At 39.2% G+C, this 18,524-nt stretch overlaps 1 long non-coding RNA gene across 1 annotated transcript; it reads right to left on the reverse strand.

The window, feature by feature from the left end:
• Nucleotides 1–2,329: 2,329 nt before the first annotated feature.
• On the reverse strand, nucleotides 2,330–16,767 carry LOC107517491. Its single transcript, XR_001598534.2, has 3 exons — nucleotides 16,472–16,767; nucleotides 12,114–12,309; nucleotides 2,330–6,729 (listed from the first exon to the last, which is right to left on the reverse strand). It is a non-coding gene; the product is annotated as an uncharacterized LOC107517491 (long non-coding RNA).
• Nucleotides 16,768–18,524: the final 1,757 nt, after the last annotated feature.

The raw sequence follows: 18,524 nt of genomic DNA on the forward strand, positions 1-18,524 counted from the left end.
ACTCACTGAGAGGTAGGCTGGAACCTCAAAGATAAGACTAGGCAGAGAAATCCAGAAGAGAGTGCCAGATTTGTGGGATTCATTTGGCATTAGGACTGCCCTCGAGGAAATAAGCCAAAAATCTAGATTAGAATGCTCAAAGGTACATGGTTAGCTAGCTTAGCCTCAATTTCAGATGGCATCAGTTTCCAAGGATCCCATCTGCACTGGCAGATGTGGGCATCATAGCGCCAGGAGGAGAACCGTTTAGGATGAGTCCCATCCATCCAACAACTGGGGATAAAGAGATAGGAAAAGGCTGAAAGGTTGTTAAGACCCCAGTGAGGGTGAGATTCAGAGTGCAATATCAATCCCAGAGGGATCCTACAGTAACCACCCAAAACCAGAAAGAAGCAAACGCACGACGGGTACCAGAGTGGGAACTTAAGTGATGTAGCTTGTACTGGGGCCACACATGAAATCTATCAGACATCAGACATGGTCTTCATCTTATCCTCTGGTGAGAATACAAATCCTAATGTGCCATCAGGCTAGATTAAGATTAGCTCAGAAACCTGATAATGAAGGAATTGGCTCAGGAATTGGGATGGGCAAGTAGGCAGCAGGCAGCTCTTCAGTACTTTTATCTATCTGGGGATCAGATAAGAGGCTTCTAAGGGGAACTAGAGGAAAACAGGTTTTAGTTTAACACAAGGAAGAACTCTCTCAGTCAGAGGGGTGCATTCCCAAGATTGCAGAAGCCTAAATTATCACCTGCCATCTCTATAGAGAAGATGCATTTATCTGATAAGAACTACATCAAACAACTTTTAAATTCTCTTTCAAGAGGTCCTGACATTGAAAGCACACCCCGTAGGGCAGACTCCTTGCACAGAATACATAGGCGCTCGAAAAGGAATAGATGGTAGGACAGATGGATGTATGAATAGGCGAACAAATGAATGGATGAAGATTTGACTCAAATAGCTTACCAAACCCTTACCTTTGAGTATCTAGCTATATGCTGCATTGTGGTACTTACGAAAGCAGTATCCTAAGAAAATTAGAATTTCACATGACAGTCTCTTCACGTGTCCTCTCTGAGTATGAGCAGAAATCCCTGTGACCGTGTCTATGTGGAAATCAGTACATAGGGTGCAGCTCTTCTCCAATAGTTGGGAACCCCAAGCTCCAGTGCAAAAGAAAAATGAGTAATGGAGAGGCAGTGACCCTCCAGTGTCCATAACTCCTGTCTTTTCTACTTGCTGATTCTCATCTCACATTTGGCTTTATGTGTTTTACACCTGTTTTTAAACCATTGCTCTTATCACACACTCTCCGATATGGGACATTGCTGCAGATCCCTGACACAGAGCATACACCATCTGTCCTCACAATAACAGGGCTCTTCTTAGCTAAGGTTTTATTTAAATGAATTTTCTTACACCTTCAGACACAAAGAACATCTTGCTCTCTGAAGCAGAGGATAAAGCTCTGAGTTCTAAGAGTGGGCAACAATTTTTTTAACCTCAACCTAGAGTCAAAAAAATTTTTACATCACAACCTAGTACACACAGTATACATATAAAACAATATTTGCCTTACTATGTGTCATACATTCTAACATTTTCTATTCTGTTTCATTTTTAAGCCACAGGTCAGAACTCACTAATTTGATTTTATGACACACTAATGCATGAGAGCTGGTGGTCTGAAAAGCACTGCTTAAAAAAATAATTATTAATTAGTATTTACAAGGAGTGTGGCAATGAACCAAGTGCCCCAAAACTGTGTTAGCAACATTAGAAGAAAAACCCAGATCCCCCGCCCCCCACTGCCAACACACATCTATAAATAATGTAACCATTTTCTAAGAATGAAATTAATAAGAGTTAATGCATAATGGATGAGATTAGCTAAATGTAGAAATTAATTCAAGAAAATGTAGGGCTGCAGGGATCTGAAAGTCCAATCAAGGTATCCAGAAGGTACCATGTCACAGGACTCTTACTGGTTTATAATTCTAATAGGAAAATTTGAGACCTGACGCTTTTATTTTGCCTTGTCTGAAGAAAACCTGCTGACAGCAGGAACTGACTACATGGGGATCTTGTAAGTGGGAAGTCAAAATACAAAGACTTGTTAGGCAGTCCCTCATCCGGGGTCCCTGAACACAAATGCCCAGCCTGCTTGGCAGCTCGGGGCCATGAGGCAAGTGGAGCATCAGACTTTCTCATCATTTGAATCCACTACACAACTTGTATTTTAAATATTAGTTTCTCAAACATATTTTCCTAAAGTGTAAAAACACACTACCCAACTAACATGAATTTCTCATCTGCTTGCCGGATATATTTTTCATTGTAAATTAAGATCAGGATCTTGATTAATATAAATCAATCTTGTGGTTATATGATCCTTTCTATGCTGAATGAAACATTAAGGGTGTGCTAGGCAAAGCCCAAGAACTAGAATAGGGCAGCCCTGCTGGGACAATGGCACTCGAGAGAGAGCCTGCCTGGGCAGCCAGCCAGCCTGTCTCAAAGAAATCCCTCTCCTAGAGCTATCACTCTACCTATAACAAGTTATTCAGAGGTTGATAAATGACAAACCAAATAAAAATGTATTGGTTTTGTAGAGAGAGAGAAAAGCATTGACTTAGCATTCCTTTAGCCAGCTGGAGCGAAGAAATATTATTGAGACGTTGTCAAATTTGCTTTCCCACATCAGGCCTGTGTGTGGTCCAACTTTCCAGACTAAAGTTAATATTTTTAAGAGAAGACACAACAATCTGTGTCATAGGATCTGATGGCATATCACGCCTTAAGATTTCAAATCAGCTGCTGGACCTGGCTTTTCATTGTTCCTCAACATCATTTATTCGTTCCACACATATTCTGTGAGCACCCAGGTCAAGGGGTCACAAAGGAGATAGAGCTCTACCCTCGAACAGCTCAAAGACTGGAATAGAAGGATAAGCCAGTGGTAAATCGTGTTATGTGCAACATACAGCCGTGGCATCAAGTAGGACTGACTCCACTTGACACAGGAAAGTGAAAAAAGATTTCCCAGGAGAGGGAATCGAGAGGTCATGGGGGAAATTGGAGATCGAGAAGCAGGCCAATGGAGAATTCTAGGAAGAAAGAACATGCACAGGAGTATACACTAGCTTGATCATGGTGGCCTTCATGAGTTTAAAGGGGACATTTCTGCCACTGCAGATTGGCTTTATTTTTAAGGGAAGAGTATCATGACCAAACTCGCACTTTTTAAACGACTCTGGCAGAAATGTAGCATGGACTAGAGGAGCTGACAACACTAGAAACAAAGTCTAAAAAGATTCCTTACTATCTCAGACACTAGATTTGTTGGGAGTTCTTTAGAAACTGACCTATACTCACAAGACTATATTGTACTGGTTTTTGTTTTATTTTCTTGCAAAAGTGGAATTAAAGCTAAGATGAACTCTTGCTACAAGAAATACAGACAGTTTTCATAATGATCTGTTTTGCTTTATTTCTCTTTCCAAAGCCAACCAAAATGATAGGAGAATCTTTTTAGTAGGCAAGCACTCCGCCTTTAACTAATTTTTCAAATACATGATTTATCTCTTTTTATATAATCTTAAAATGTACGAAAAGGCATTCATTAGAAGGGTCAATGCCTAGCAACTTTCTGCCCTGTTTTCTGTATTATCATGGGTAGGAGAAATAGTCTCTGCAGATGTCCAGTTCCTGCTTCTGGATGAGTAAAGGCCCAGACCATTGAGGGCCCAGACAGGAGGGATGGTGGATGCCAGATACCCAGATCCTGCATCAGGTATTAGTGATGAGCCACAGAGATATCGGGAAAGGCTGTATGTAGAACTGGGATGGCTGTCTTGGGCTAGACAGTCCTAGCGACACACCTGGGAGGAAGGGTCCAGGTGTACAAGCAACAGGAGGAAGGCAGAGAAGATGGTTCAAAGCCAACATTGTGAGGAAAGACCCAGGAGTCCCGCACCAACCAATGAACAATGGCAGTCATCTTTTCCCCCAGTTTTATTGAGATACAGTTCACATACATCACTCCATAAATTTAAGGTGCACAATATAATGTTTAAAGTTACATATGTTGTGAAATAATTACTGCAATAAACTTCATTAACATTCATCATCGCATATATATGCAATGAAAAGAAGAAGCAAAATCAGCAAATCAATTTTTTTTCCTTATGATGAGAACTCTTAGGATTTACTCTCTAAACAACTTTCCTATACATCGTGCAGCACTGTTAACTGTAGTCACCTCGTTGTATGTTATATCCCTACGACTTACTTATCTTGTAATTGGAGTTTTATGCCTTTTGACTACATTACAGCAGCAACTTTTTTTATGGGATGCAGTAGTTAAAAGTATGTTCAAAGAAGGGACTGCATTGAAATGATTTTCTTCCCTCATAGTTCAAAAGGATTAGTGTTTCTACCCAATGCGGATGCTATACATTACTTTATAGACTCTTCTGTGATATCAGATATAAATTTGGCCAAACAAACTTATTTCTAAAATCAAAATTTAAGAACTGAAGGTAAGGTGAAAAAAATCACATTTTTCCTAATTATTGTGAGTTTGAGAGTTTCTCGTAACTTTTCAAGTCATTGATCCACATAAAAATAAACTGAGTAAAATAATGTCAATTTTATTATGATGTCAGAACACAATAAAATTGCCAAACTTTGTTTAAGCTAGTGTTTGTTTATATATGCTTCATTCCAAGAATTAAAGGTAGCTTCTTCAAGTGAACACATACAAAACTGTTTATGTACCATTGTCCTGAACTACAGAATAAAGATGCAGTATTGATACATTTAAAATATATTGAAATTGAAAATATTTATATTTAAAAATAAATGCATTTATATCAAATATATTTTCAGGGTATTTTTAAAAATAAGAAGAAAGCCACCTAGCTTAATGCTTTTCCGGACACTGCATAGAACTTCACGTGTTATTACCTTTCCACTTGTACATTTAGAATGAAAAGCATATAGTACAGGAGGCAAACTCGGAGGATTCTGTTTATGTACTTAAAGACCAGAAAAGTCAATGCAAATCAAAGACCTCTCTAGAAGTTCCCTGATTAACACTTTGCATGGAATAAATTCCAGAAATACAAATTACTTCATTGTTTTCCAGGAGTTTTGAGTTAAAATATTAATGCTAATAACTACCGCAAGTTGTTTTTCATTTCAGTTATGTTTTTCCTTCTATTCTATACGTCTTGCTATTCCAGACATATGCCATGGCACATCCAATTAGCAGCTAAGCAAGTACTGATAGTAGAGCAATATGACAGCCAACTTTAGGCTTCTATGATTGAACGGGCAATACTGTTCTCTCCAATTTCACTCACAGAAGAGGCTTCAAAGCAGTTAAAGAGCTCTACAAATTCAAGTTAATGATAAAAAGAAATGAGTGAGCTTTTGAAAACACAGACCTAATAAGGTAGTGGATTGTATGTGTATATTCTCATATATGAGGCTATTTAAAAACTTATGAACATTACATTTCATTCAAGGCTTTATCAACATTTTACTATAAGAATCCCTCCTCCCTATATTTAATTTATCAAAAGAGTATAGAGAAAAATTATAAAATGATATAGAGATATCATTTTTGAAGGCTTATTATATTATAAAATTCATTTTTACTTGTATGACTCACATAAAAAGGAAAAGCTTACAAATACTTGCCCTACTCTAATACTTTTAAAAGTTGCTTGAGATCAATGAAACCAGATTAGTGAGGTCAAGGTCAATTAATACTTAATTGTCACAAGTTTGAGAAACAAAGCCACCTTTTCTAAGAAATAACTTCAAATGAAATATATGTTCTCTAGCTCAAAAATTCTGGCAAATGTAGTTACCTATAAAAAACATTAATAGTGTTAAGGTTTCATGTCAATGGTTCTGGGATCTATTAAAGAAAAACTCTCTAGATTATGGGAAACTTTTTGTTGTTCTTAATATTCGAAATATTTTAAGACTTAAGCTCAACTTCCTAATGACAAGATAAAGAATATCACAAAATTAACTTAAATATTGTGATAACGATATGTGAATATTTTCTACCCTTTCTTATTATTTCTCAATAATGGGCAATGAGTTAAGTCAGTGTTTTGCATTTTCTAGAGTCCTTTTGTTAATAGTTTCATTCTTAAAGCTTTCATTAAATGACATTGAACTCTAATTTTAAACTAAACAGAATGAAAGAATCTAAAACTTATAATAATTTATTAATACAAGAGCAAAGATTTCTTTCTTTAGTCATAAAAATTCAACTGAAAAAGGTTTAGTACAACAACCACTTATCTATTTTTTAATGAGTGAATAAATTTATATAACCTTTTGAAAGGCAATTTGAATGTATCAGGAGCCGTATGTTAGTTATCTATTGTTACATTAAAAATTACTCCAAGACAACAGACAATTTTATCTCACATTTTTTGTGGATTAGGAATACAAGAACAATTTAGCTAGGTAGCTCTAGTTCAGAGTCTCTCCTGAGGCAGCAGTCAATATGCTGACTCAGGCAACATTCATCTAAAGATTTGTCTGAGGCTACAAGATTTGCTTCCAAAATGCTCCACTTCCCTGCTTGTTGGATCGAGGTCCTGGAGAAGGCTGTTGGCAGAGGTCACCACACAAACCTCTCTAAGGGCTGTTTGACCATTCTTGCAACATGTCAGCTGGCTTCCCCAGAGCAAGTGTTCTAAGAGAAAGCAAGGAAGAACTTGTAAGCCTTTTATAATGTAGTCTCCAAAGCCATTCTTTATTCGTTAGAAGTCAATTCACCTCATGTTCAAGAGGAGGGGAGTTAAGAGACATTGCTTGAAGAAAGGAGTAATTGAAGAAATTTTAAACATACTCTTGAAAATCACAACAAGCCTCAAATTATTTTGGAAAGTTGTCCAAAGCACAAACGTGTGCATGTGCACGTGCACGCGTGCGCGCACACACACACACCTTTATGATACTGTTTATTGCAGTGTTATCTATAAAACAGAACCATTAAACTTTTAATATCCAACCGTCCAGAAAATGTTGAGTAAAGCAAGATATGTGCAAACTGTGCAGCAATTTCAAATAATGTTTTCCAAGAATATTCAATAGACTATGCAAGGGCTTTCATTTTCATTAGATGAGAAAAGCATTAATGAAAAAACACGAATGGAAAAACCTTTAAAAGAAGTGAAATGTTAAAATCAGTTGTCTTTAGGAATTAGAATTGAGTTATTACTCTTCTCTCTCTAATTTTTCATATTTCCATGTAATAACATATCCAGTTTCCTCTATTTCCAGATTTAGTACACTTACATGTACTCCTTATTCAACACTCTTTTAAAACTTATGAGTATAGTCATTTATTAAACAGTCTCCTAACTTTTAAAATTATCAAATTAGTGATTTTTTTTTAATTATAAAACCTTAATCTGAAAGTCACAGCCAAGTAGAAATCCCTGTTCATTGCTGATAGTGAGTAGATCACCTATGCTTCATTCCACAATGGATCCTGTTATGTTCAGAGGAGGCCTGGGAGCAGTGCTGGGAGGAGACAGGACACATGCAATGAAGGAACTTTGGAGGCCAGGTCACTAAGTACAAGCAAAGTGGACAGTTTATCCCAGAGATTGATTCCTGGACCCAGTATAACTCCTACGAACTCATATGTAACTTTCTTACAGCCATTCACCGGAGGACTTGCCAGAAAATAGACCTGAAAGGAACCTTTCATACGGCTGAGCAGTCAGACACATCTCCCCTTGTCCTCTTCCTTCCTCTCAGCTTCCACCCTCCTGGTTCCACCCACGTTCCCATTACAGGCAATTGTTACAGATGCTGTGTGTGCTCCACCCAGGTACCCTGGAATCCTCTTTACCAGTTCTGAGCACCTTCTGGGTACTTAACTTCTAAGACTCTGCACCTACAACTTCTCCCATGATTTCTTTTGAGTTACTGGACTGCATTGGCCTCAAATACACAGAGTTGAAATTCTTGGGAGTTAATATCTGACCCACTTGCACCAAACACCCTCGTCCCCAACACACGCACGCGCACACACACACACACAGCATATTTTACCAATGACTGATAGAAATAGGAATACAAAAAAACAAACAAACAAAACTTAGCTTTCTGTCTCAAGCCAAGACAACCCTGAGGTGTAATTTATGCTCAGAGCTGCTCATAGGATCAGTCTGAGGCTGGAACTTGGCCTGAAACTTCACTGTTTTAGTGTCTCTCCTTCCCTGCCCTACTTCTCCACACTCTGTCCAATTCTCATAGGTGCTCTTTCTTAAAAACCCTTTACACAAGTGCCTTCTTTCAGAGTCAGCTTCTGGAAAACTGAGGAAAAGCCCAAAGGCAAGATGAGATTTAGGTGCCTGGAGACCAGGAATGTTAAAAGTCTTTCAATACAGGGTAAAAGTCTTTCAATACAAGGAAAATCTCACACAACAAAGAGTTGCCTTGCCCAAAATGACTATAGCACCCTGACCAAGAAACATTGGTGGAGAGGGAGTGAGAAAAGAATACTCAGCTCAGACCAAACTAGAGAAAGTCTAAAGTTTAGATTTGGGTGAGGAGGAGGAGTCAACTAATAATATAGAGATGGAGTAGCCAGAGAGAGAGAAGGGGAGAAAACCAGAAGAATAGAAAACTAAGAAAGGTAAGCATTTCGAAAAGAAAGAGTGTCAGCTGTATTGGATGCTAAAGAAGCCACATTAGGCAAGAATATAGAACTAACCACTGAGCTTGCTCCATGGAAGTCACTGATGTTTATTGCTCTGAAGCTTCCCATCAGCCTGATCTAGACTTCTCAGTGCTGCATTGAAATCTGAGACTCTTCCTACAGATCCTCCTTCTTCCCCTTCTCCTTTCACAGGTGTCAGACCTGCAGCATGGTCTAAAGTGTCTCTATAACTGCTTCTCTGACCTCTCCCTTTAATCTTTCACAGATATTTCCTACACTTGGTATCTTTCATTTCTAATTCTGTCATGATATCTGCTTCCATCGGGACCCAAACGAACACTAATTCCTCTTCCTCTGACTATTTGACACCTGCCCCAAGATCGAAGTCTTGTTAGCTCATCAGTTTGAAGATTTTATGCATGCTGCATTTTCAACCAAAGATTTGGCATCTGAAAAAATATTAAATCGAATTTTTGTACTTTCAAGAAGTAGATGATTAATAAATTGCTGTTATTATTGATAGCAATGCTAGTTTTATAAATAATTGTTATAACTTCCAAAGGATCTGGCACATCAATTCATATCCATCTGTTCCCTACTGAATAAGCATAGTTCAATAGATTGTTATTCTTGTTGTCTGCTCTTTTCCAAAAATGAAATCACAGTGCAGAGTTGCCAAATAAATAGACTAGAATAATGTCATGATACAAATAGAGCAAAGAATGCTACCCAGGCATTTTGTATCAGTGGGGTTCTTGGTTATAAGATAAAGCTAACTTAAGAAAAAAAGAATATATTGACATAACGTAGGGGGGCGGGAGACTGACAGAATCAACAGGAGACTGGGGTACCATGCTTGAGAATGGATTGAAAGAACCAAGGAAGCTCTGAGGCCCAAGAAACTGAGAGCAGGAGTCAGCAACCATCGCATGGTGGAAAATCCTGGACAGACTGTTACCATTTTGGCCATTGCTGCAGCGAGTCACCTGTAACTGTCTCTGACATTGGTTGGTCCAAGGGTTTGGGCTCAAGTCACACAGCTGCTATTTGACTGCACCAGGGAAAGAGAGAGAAAAGATCCAGGAAGTTCACCTTAATTGTGGGGGGTGAGCATTATTAATACCAAGACTGTGAACAAAGGGGAGAAGAAATTCCTTTAAAGGAAATTAGAAGGGATTATGAAGGTACTGAGTGCTGGGAAGATAAAAAGAAACAAAGACAAATTCTACCACACATTTGTAGATCTCAAGCCCTTTTCCATCATTCAAAAAGCATAGGAAGTTTGTTCAAAAAAAATATCAGAGCAGTGGTTTTCAACTTTGGCTGATGTAAGAATCATCTGCAGAGTTTTATGAATCCTAATGCTCATGTCAAAACCCTAACCAATTAAATAAGAATCTGGGGGTGGGGGAGACCCAGTCATCAATACTTTGTGAAGCTCCCCAGATGATTCTAATAATGTGCAACCAAGGCTGAGGACAACTGAATTAGTAGAAAGTCCAATACATAAAACAGACAAAATAGAACCGCTCCAGCTGGGCGGGGAGATTGGCACAGCTCCCCTCCCTGCTGGTCCCTGAGACACCTCTAAGGAATCCTTTTATCCCAGCACTTAGGAAGGTTATAATTACACATTTGTCGACTCCTCTATTTTCCCACATCTCAAATTCAGTCTGTCAGTTTGGCTCAATCTTCAAAAGATAATCGGAATTCAGCTACCTCTCACTACCTCCCCTGCTGCCACGCTGGTCCGAACCACCATCATTGCCTGCTTGGATGGTTGCAGCGACTTCCTGTTGGGTCTCCCTGCTTCTACCCTCGCCCCCTGCAATCTGCTCTCAGCACAGCAGCAGAAATAATTCTTGTATAAGATAAACCAGAGCATAGCCCTCCTTTGCTCAAAACACTGATGTGGTTTCCACTTTATTTAGAGTAAAAACCAAAGCCTCAGAGGTCGGCAAACATTTTCAGTAAATATTTCAGGCAGTGTGAGACATATGGTCTCTGTCACAGCCATTCAACTCTGCTGCAGTAGCCCAAAAGCGGCCTTAGACGATGTGTAAACAAACAAGTATGGCTGTGTGCCAGTAAGACTTGATGCACAGAAACAGGCAGAGGGCCTGGATTTGGACCACGGGCCAATGTTTGCCAACCCTTGTTAGTTCCAGCCTGATATCCTCCTGGATATCCTTCTTGCGCTCTCCTTTCCAGTCACACTGGCTTCCATGAAGCTCCTGGAACGCTCCAGGCATTCTCCTTCCTTGGAGAGTGTGTTTTATGTTCCCTCTACCCTAGAAACTTTTCCTTTGGCTAGCCCCTCACCTCCTTCAAATCTTTGTTCAAGTCCTACCTCCTCAATAAGGCCCATCACGGCTGCCCTATTTAATAAAGCACCTGCCTCCCCACTTCCCCCATGGCACCCTGGGTCCCCCTTACTCTTCCTTTTCTGATTTTATCCTCTAATTTTCTTTCCATCACACCTTTTAATCTTAAACATATTTTAGAGTTTACTTATCTATTAAGCTGTTTACTTTTGGTTTAGAATGTAAACTGCGCAAGGGTGGAGTGTCCATCAGGGTTCAATCAGAGAAGCAGAATGACTGTGAGAGATAGAAAATAGGATTTGTCCCAGGATTAGTCATCATGCAATTGTGGGAGCAGGTGGAGTGGCTATGTGGGCCGTTGCCTCTGCATCTGGTGTGGTGTCTAAGTTGCCATGAGTCAACCACTCTGGCAGTGAAGAAGGAAACCTGGATGTGCTGTGCACAGGAGCAGGGACAAAGTGGAGCTCACAAGGACAACCGCAGACACACTGGAATCTACATCTGCACATTTCTCACTGACTCTAACCTCAGTGATGTGGGAAACATGCATAAGAAGCTGGCCCTTTGCCATAGAGCTGCACCGTGCTGGGCCAGGCCCCAGAGAAGCAGAAGATCCAGCAGGACCCGAAGGTCACCCACAGCACATTCAGAAGGTGATCCAGCAAATCAGCTCCAAATATGTGAGCTGCAGCAGTGCCAGGCGCCCTACGTTGACCTTGAGACTAATGGCTATGGCTTCACTTCTGCCTTCCAGATCTTATGCAAATTTTTCTTGTGGCCATTCGTAACCCAGAAGCTTATAGAGAAGGAAATTTTGAGAAGTAAAGTTCCAGCTTAGACAGGTTGGTAAATTGTAAAGCCACCAAAGGCAGGAATAATATTATCTATTTGTTTTACTGATGAATCAGAATCCCAAGAAACTAAACAGTGCCTAGCACATTATAGGTGCTAAAAAAAAATAATGAATGAATGAATGAATGAATGATACATTATTTGATTCATGCCAGCTCCCCTACCAGTGTGTAGGCTCCAGGAGAGCAGAGAGCATGGGTTTTGTACCTACCGTTATATTGTCCTTACCTAGCGCACACATTCAGTCTACGTATGGGCTCTCCTTCCAGAAAACGCTGCCCAGGAGCCAAAAGTAAAGAGAAATTCCAACCTTAATGATATCTCTGCAAGCATTTGAGAGTTTTCAACATCGACCCATAGCAATATCCCATGAAATTCTCCAAATTCTCACGAGGGCTTCCTCCCTTCTCTGGAAGCTCCTCCCCTGTAAAAAAAAAAAAAAATTACTCCCTATACCACTCTTCCCCACACCCACCTTATCTCCCTGCCTTAACCTTCTCTCCCTCACATTCATAATGTAGATCTCCATATAACCTACACCCTCACCTACCGCCAAGCACTCTAATGTACAACAGAAGTACCACAAGTGAGTTGGCAGATTCTATCTCTTTCAGAGATTTTATGTGTGTGTGTGTGTGTGCGCGCGCACACACACACACACATATGGATGCGCATCTGTATACATATATGTATATAACTTTAATACATTATAAAAATTGCAACAGATATTAAATATACCTTCTTTTCTCCCTCCTACTTAGTGAATGAACAAATAAACAAAATAAATAAATGAATAAATTTGAAAACCACTGGCCTACACTACCATTATTTCTTTTAGCATCCCTGCAATTGCATAAAGTTTTTATTGACGGTAGGACTGGAAATACACAATAAATTAACTCCTTTGGATATTAATGTAACAGAATCAAACCAAGTGGTACGTGAAAGAAATATATAGAATATGTACATGTCTATTAGTGAGAATGTTCTGCAAACTCTTGGATCATAGTAACATTAAAAATATAAAAATCAGGATTATTAAGAAAATTACACAGATGTTAGCAGATATAAATTTGACAGTTAAAATATTTTTAGAGGACGATTCTGTTTCATGCCTTTGTGCTTATTTTATCTAACAAGAACAGTAGCATAAAGTAAAAATTAGTCACTTACTAAAGATGCTGACAATAAAGAAATGGATAATGTAAAAATATTTTATTTGGCTTTGAAACATTATACACACACACACACACATATACATATATATGTATGTTTGCGGCCGATTCATAGTTCTACTGATGTTGTACTAGTATTGAAATGAGTTTGTATTTCTTAGCACATGTTTATATTCAGGAAAAATGCTCTAAAATTCATCCTTAATAACTCACAAAGTGGATAATTCACACTTAGCCTTCTTCAAAAAGAGAATTAAATGTTCTCTAGATATAATAGACAATAGAGGACGAAGAACAGAGTTGTATGTCTTTGACACATTTAGAGCAAGGCGAAGAAATTCCCAGAAATCCCCAACTCACTGTCACTTTTATTCTGAGCCAAGGTCAAATTCAAGAGGGAGGAAAATCATGCACCATTAATAATTCCTGAAATTTATTTCCAAGAACAAAGATAAAGACTTTCTCTAGATTTCACCCCCAAATTAGAGAACAATTTCATATTACACAAAAGATGATCTAGTATGTGTGAATAATAAGGCCAAGGGTAAAAATCCTATAACTACTGTTGTTTGTGATAAGTCAATTCTGGAATAAGTCAAACCTAGGAGAATGTCTCGGGTCAGTTTGGTCTTAATCCTTAATCCAGAGCAGATCTCATTCATTTAAGAGCTTCTGAGATAAACTATACAAATTGTCCCTGCTAATTTCTCTCTCACTCAAGAGTGGCTACAATCAGACAACTCTGATATTGTTGATAGCACAAAACTGCTATCTAAAATTCCATAATCTCAAAGCAGACTTTCTACGTGTGGGAACAGCACTGCTTAGCAGTAAGTGAGCTTCATATACAAACACACGTAAAAGCCCTTTGTTAAGTAGTCATCTTAAAAAATCATGGTTACGAATCAGCTTGCAATCAATTTGCCATAAATGAAAAGCCTAACTTAATTCAATGAATCATGCAAATCCAGGAGAATAAAGTAAAAAATTCAGGAAGAATGAATCACATTAATATGGAGGTGAGGGAGAATGTGCTTTTATTGAATTAGATTTCATGGCTGACAGAAATCAGGAAAGACACATTATCCTTTTAGGCCCATAGACAATGGGGATACGGTTTGTTACAAGGCAAAAGGTACCTATCTGCTTTCAGAGTGCCCATTACTTCCTAAATGCATGACCTAAGGTAGTTGTTCAGGGAATCTGATCAAATCCCTTTAAGTTTATTATAATAATAATAATAATAATAACAACAACAACATCGAAATAATGAACTAGACTTCCACCTTGAAATAACAACAACAAAAAATTGTTTCTTTGGCATAAAGGGAACAGAAAGTTCCACTATTTGTCCTCCTGAATTTTCTGCTTTACCCAGAGGAAGGAGGAAATGACTCAGCTTCCTCTAAGTACTGGCCATCTCCATTTCTCCAACTTATTTTTACATACATGGTGAGGGTCCTATACTCATTCCGCAAATATTTATAAAGCACGGTTACTATGTGTCAAGTACTTTGGACAACATACAAAATTTTCTCTGCCAAATTTATTATTAGGTGTGTTTCTTTCAAATTGTGTTTTTGACATTTTCCTTAGACTTGGAATAATTTTTGCAACAATTATTTAAATTTTATTGACGTGCATCTTGTGCTTTTGTACAATGATTTTCCCATCACTGAGTTCTATATCTTTAAGTCAGCCAGAGTTCGCCTTTGAGTAATTCTTTTTCAGAAGAATTTTCTTTGGTAGCTACTTGGCTTACTTTTTCAGAAATGCAATGATTACACACACACACACACACACACACACACACACATTTATATAATTTTGCTGGAATAAAATTCTTGTACCAAATATTGGCCCCATCTATCCTTATAATCTATGTTCTCCTTAAATTTAATATTTTACAGAGGATATTAGAGGGAAATATGATTTGTCCCCTTTGCAGGCCACCTGATCTTTTCCCTGGATGCTTTGGAAGTATTTGAAATTTTAAAATATTACCAGGATATGTCTGGATATCTTTTCATTAATATAGACAGAGGCCGCATTATCCATTTCTATATACATAATCAGGTCCCCCATAGCTCAGGCAAATTGTCTTCTATTATACATTTAAATGTCACTCTCATCCTTTTGCTTTGGTCTCTTATTGAGAAATCTCAATTATCTCTGTTTAATCAACTACCTTCTGCTCAAAAGCTATCTGTCATTATTTTTTAACACTTTATCCTTTTTCTCTACATCCTCAAGGTGGATTCTCTATTTTTCTTTCCATTTGCTCTTCTGGTTTTTTCCTACTTATTCATCCTAGAGGAAGGTAAGGCTTTCTCTGGCTCAGTGTTTCCTCCCCAAACTGAAGGGCTGGGTTCACCTATTTCTGCTGTTTGTCCTTGGGATCTTCCTTTCAGATTACCATGCAGAGGGCTGGTTGATGTCAATGTCTATTACCTATTCAGCCTGAAGCAAACAGTACGCAGCAGGAGGCAAAGGCATTCCCAGCAAAGACACGTCTTTGCACAGCTTCTTCCCAGCACTGATGAAGCTGCAAAGCCTCCAGCTTTCTGCTTCTGGCTTCTTTGCCAGGCCTCCATGCCAGGTAACAGCTGTGCCTCTGCCTACCCCCTTCTTGGTCCTGCTGCCAGCCAAATCAGCGCACAAGCCTTACCACCCTGCTGGATGTGTTCCCTGTGACCGCTGTGTGAAACCAGCTGCCTCCCAGTGTTGCTAATTCTAGCTCCCTGGGCTGCCAGAGTGGAAACGAAACCCAATAATATGTCCTATGTGACCCCTTGACCCACCCTATGCAGCTCAGCCTGTTCTCTGCAGCTCAGAGGTATTAAATTCTTCTGAGGTCTGTCCTTGACTGCATCTGAGTGCAGCTCCCCATCATGCTGTCCTCTGCTAAAGGTGGGGATAGCACTCACAAACTCTGGAGATTCCTTTTGCCACTAACTGATGCTGAGATGCAGCTACAAAGCAAAAGCCACCTTATTTATTTTAAATCCTGTAACTAGGCTGTCAATATGATACACATCATCACCTAGACACCATAATACTAAAGCATTATTTTACAATGGTTTTGATTCTTCTCTTGGTACACTTGAATATTGTCTCCTCAGAACACATGACAAAGCTAGAATGTTATCTCTTCTCTTTGCCAAACAAGCTTCTTACTTTCCTCCTAGTCCTAAACCCAACTGAGGTGTCCTAGGTCAAAAATCCATAGCCCTGGCTGTTATGAAACACAGATGCATAGATTTGTTTTATCTTCTGTTCACAAACATCCTCACTTTAGATAAAATAAAAATCCTCACTTTAGAGTTTGCAAAGTGCTTGCACATTGGCTGTTTCATGGATCCATTGGCTATTACTCTTCACAGATCCGTGTAAGAGAGATATGGTTCTTACCTTTGTTTCATGGATTGCAGGATTGTCACAGCTCTTCCCCACCAACACCCCTGGCCCCGAACACCCTCTGTCTCCCAGACTATGGTAGTCCTTCCAGCCTGCCTCCCACACTTGCTTGCGCAGTCTTGCAAGGTTCTCTGTCGCCAATCCCTCAGTTTGGATCATTAGACTGAGAGTGGGCATTTCACACACCCTCTTTCTTCCTGTCCTGCCCTCCCATGGCCTGCCACCTCGGTTTCAGTCACACTTTGCTCCATGCCCTCAGCTGTGAGCCAGCTCCGCTCACTCTCACGCCCAGTCTGGAAACTCAGTGTGGGCCAAGCCCTGGACTCCCCGGTTACCTAGGAGAGGAAGACAAATATAGATGTGGAAATTAGGCCCCAGAGGAGGCAGAACACACAGGGAATACATGATCCTCCAGGTCAGGCAGCCCAAGTTGGAAACGCGACCGAGTCACCTAAGAGTCTGACTTTGGACAAGTGTATTAACCTGTTAAAGTCTCTCAGTCTCAGTTATAAAATGGATAGACATATCTCCCTCCCAAAGGCTTTCTACAAATATTAAATGAAATGGGTATAAGTTAAGTGTTATGCAAAGTGCTTGAGTCTTGGTAAGCAGTCATAAATATTAATTGTCATTATTACTATTAATATTAATAAGGTCAAAGAATGAGTAAGTGGCAGAGGAATAGAATCCTCTATCTCTTCCTTTCATTTTTAATAGCACATAATTACAGAAAATTAGTATATGATGGTAGACAGAAATGGCCACTAAACAGCTTTTGACTAAATGTGGAGAGGTTTGGTTTCTTTAAGAGCTTCCTAGAGGTCAGAAAAATATTACCTGTCCTAGATAAATATTACTTAGCAGTTTCTACTATTTTATTAGACTTCTCTGACAGGGAGCTCAAAAGGAAATATCACTACTGACAGCTGAGTTGAAATAATTTTCTTGGTCTTTGTTGTTATAAGTGAATACACATTATGAAATCCAATGGCTTTCTCTGTGGACTCATGACAGCACACTGCTGAAAGCATTCTGGGTGGAATTTTTCTCACTTGTAGGTAAGCTCTGGAAGTTCTGCACATAATCATCTGTGCAATTAGCATATGCAATTTAGCAGTAGCTTCTGTGGAGGCTGAACATGCTCTAAAGAGGCAGTAGTATTTTTGGTGGTGCTCTCTATAAGGGCTACTTCAGGATCTTTTCTAGAGTAATATCCATTGGAGAGCCTAGTCCAGAGGCAGCCTTTCAAAGCAGCCCACAATGCATGTGTCAAGGTCCACCAGGTAATCAATTATGTGTGTTCCATTAGAATCAATTTAGCACTTTAAATTTTTCTCTAAAACGTATCTGTAGTAGTTTTTTAATTTTATGTGATAGAAAAATTGGCCAAAGTGTTTATTGTGGCCCACAATCTTTACATGTTTTGACAGACTTTCGATAGTTTGCAGCTGATGTTCCTACAAGAGAGGCGATATGTTCTTGCTCAGATGATACACTTATCTTAAATTTTGTAAACATTTAAGGCATGCTTCTAGATTTCCTGGCAAGAAGATAAACTCTGGAGCAGCTAAAACTCTCAATGGGCCCAGATAATCTCTCTATTTTTTTAAAAAAAAAATGCTTAGTTATGGTTCCTCAGGGTTTACCAGTGATAATTTGCACTCTGTTGTCTCAGGGTTCAGCTGGGTGTGATTTTATTCTGCTCATTCTGACAACGACCCCGAAAAAGATATAAAATCCATGGCAAATTGAACATTAGGCAAGCAAACCTAATCTAGATGAGAGAATAACTACTGTGGGCCAGGGACTGTGATAAACATTTCATATTTATGAGCTTATTTGATTCTCATAACAACCCTGTCATACGGGTGCTATTATCAAGCCCATTAAAAGATGAGGAAAAACTCAAAAGGGTTAAATAACTTGCTCAAGACCGAACTGCAAGCAAGATGAGGAAGAGGGCTGAGCCAGATTCCCTGATTCTAGACCTCCAGCTGTCAGCTACCCAGGGCCCACTTGTACTTGCCCTCCTTTTTTCTGATTCTGG

This window comes from Rousettus aegyptiacus, unplaced genomic scaffold (genome assembly GCF_014176215.1).
Source record: "Rousettus aegyptiacus isolate mRouAeg1 unplaced genomic scaffold, mRouAeg1.p scaffold_m13_p_4, whole genome shotgun sequence".
In the NCBI taxonomy this organism is placed as follows: Eukaryota; Metazoa; Chordata; class Mammalia; order Chiroptera; family Pteropodidae; genus Rousettus; species Rousettus aegyptiacus.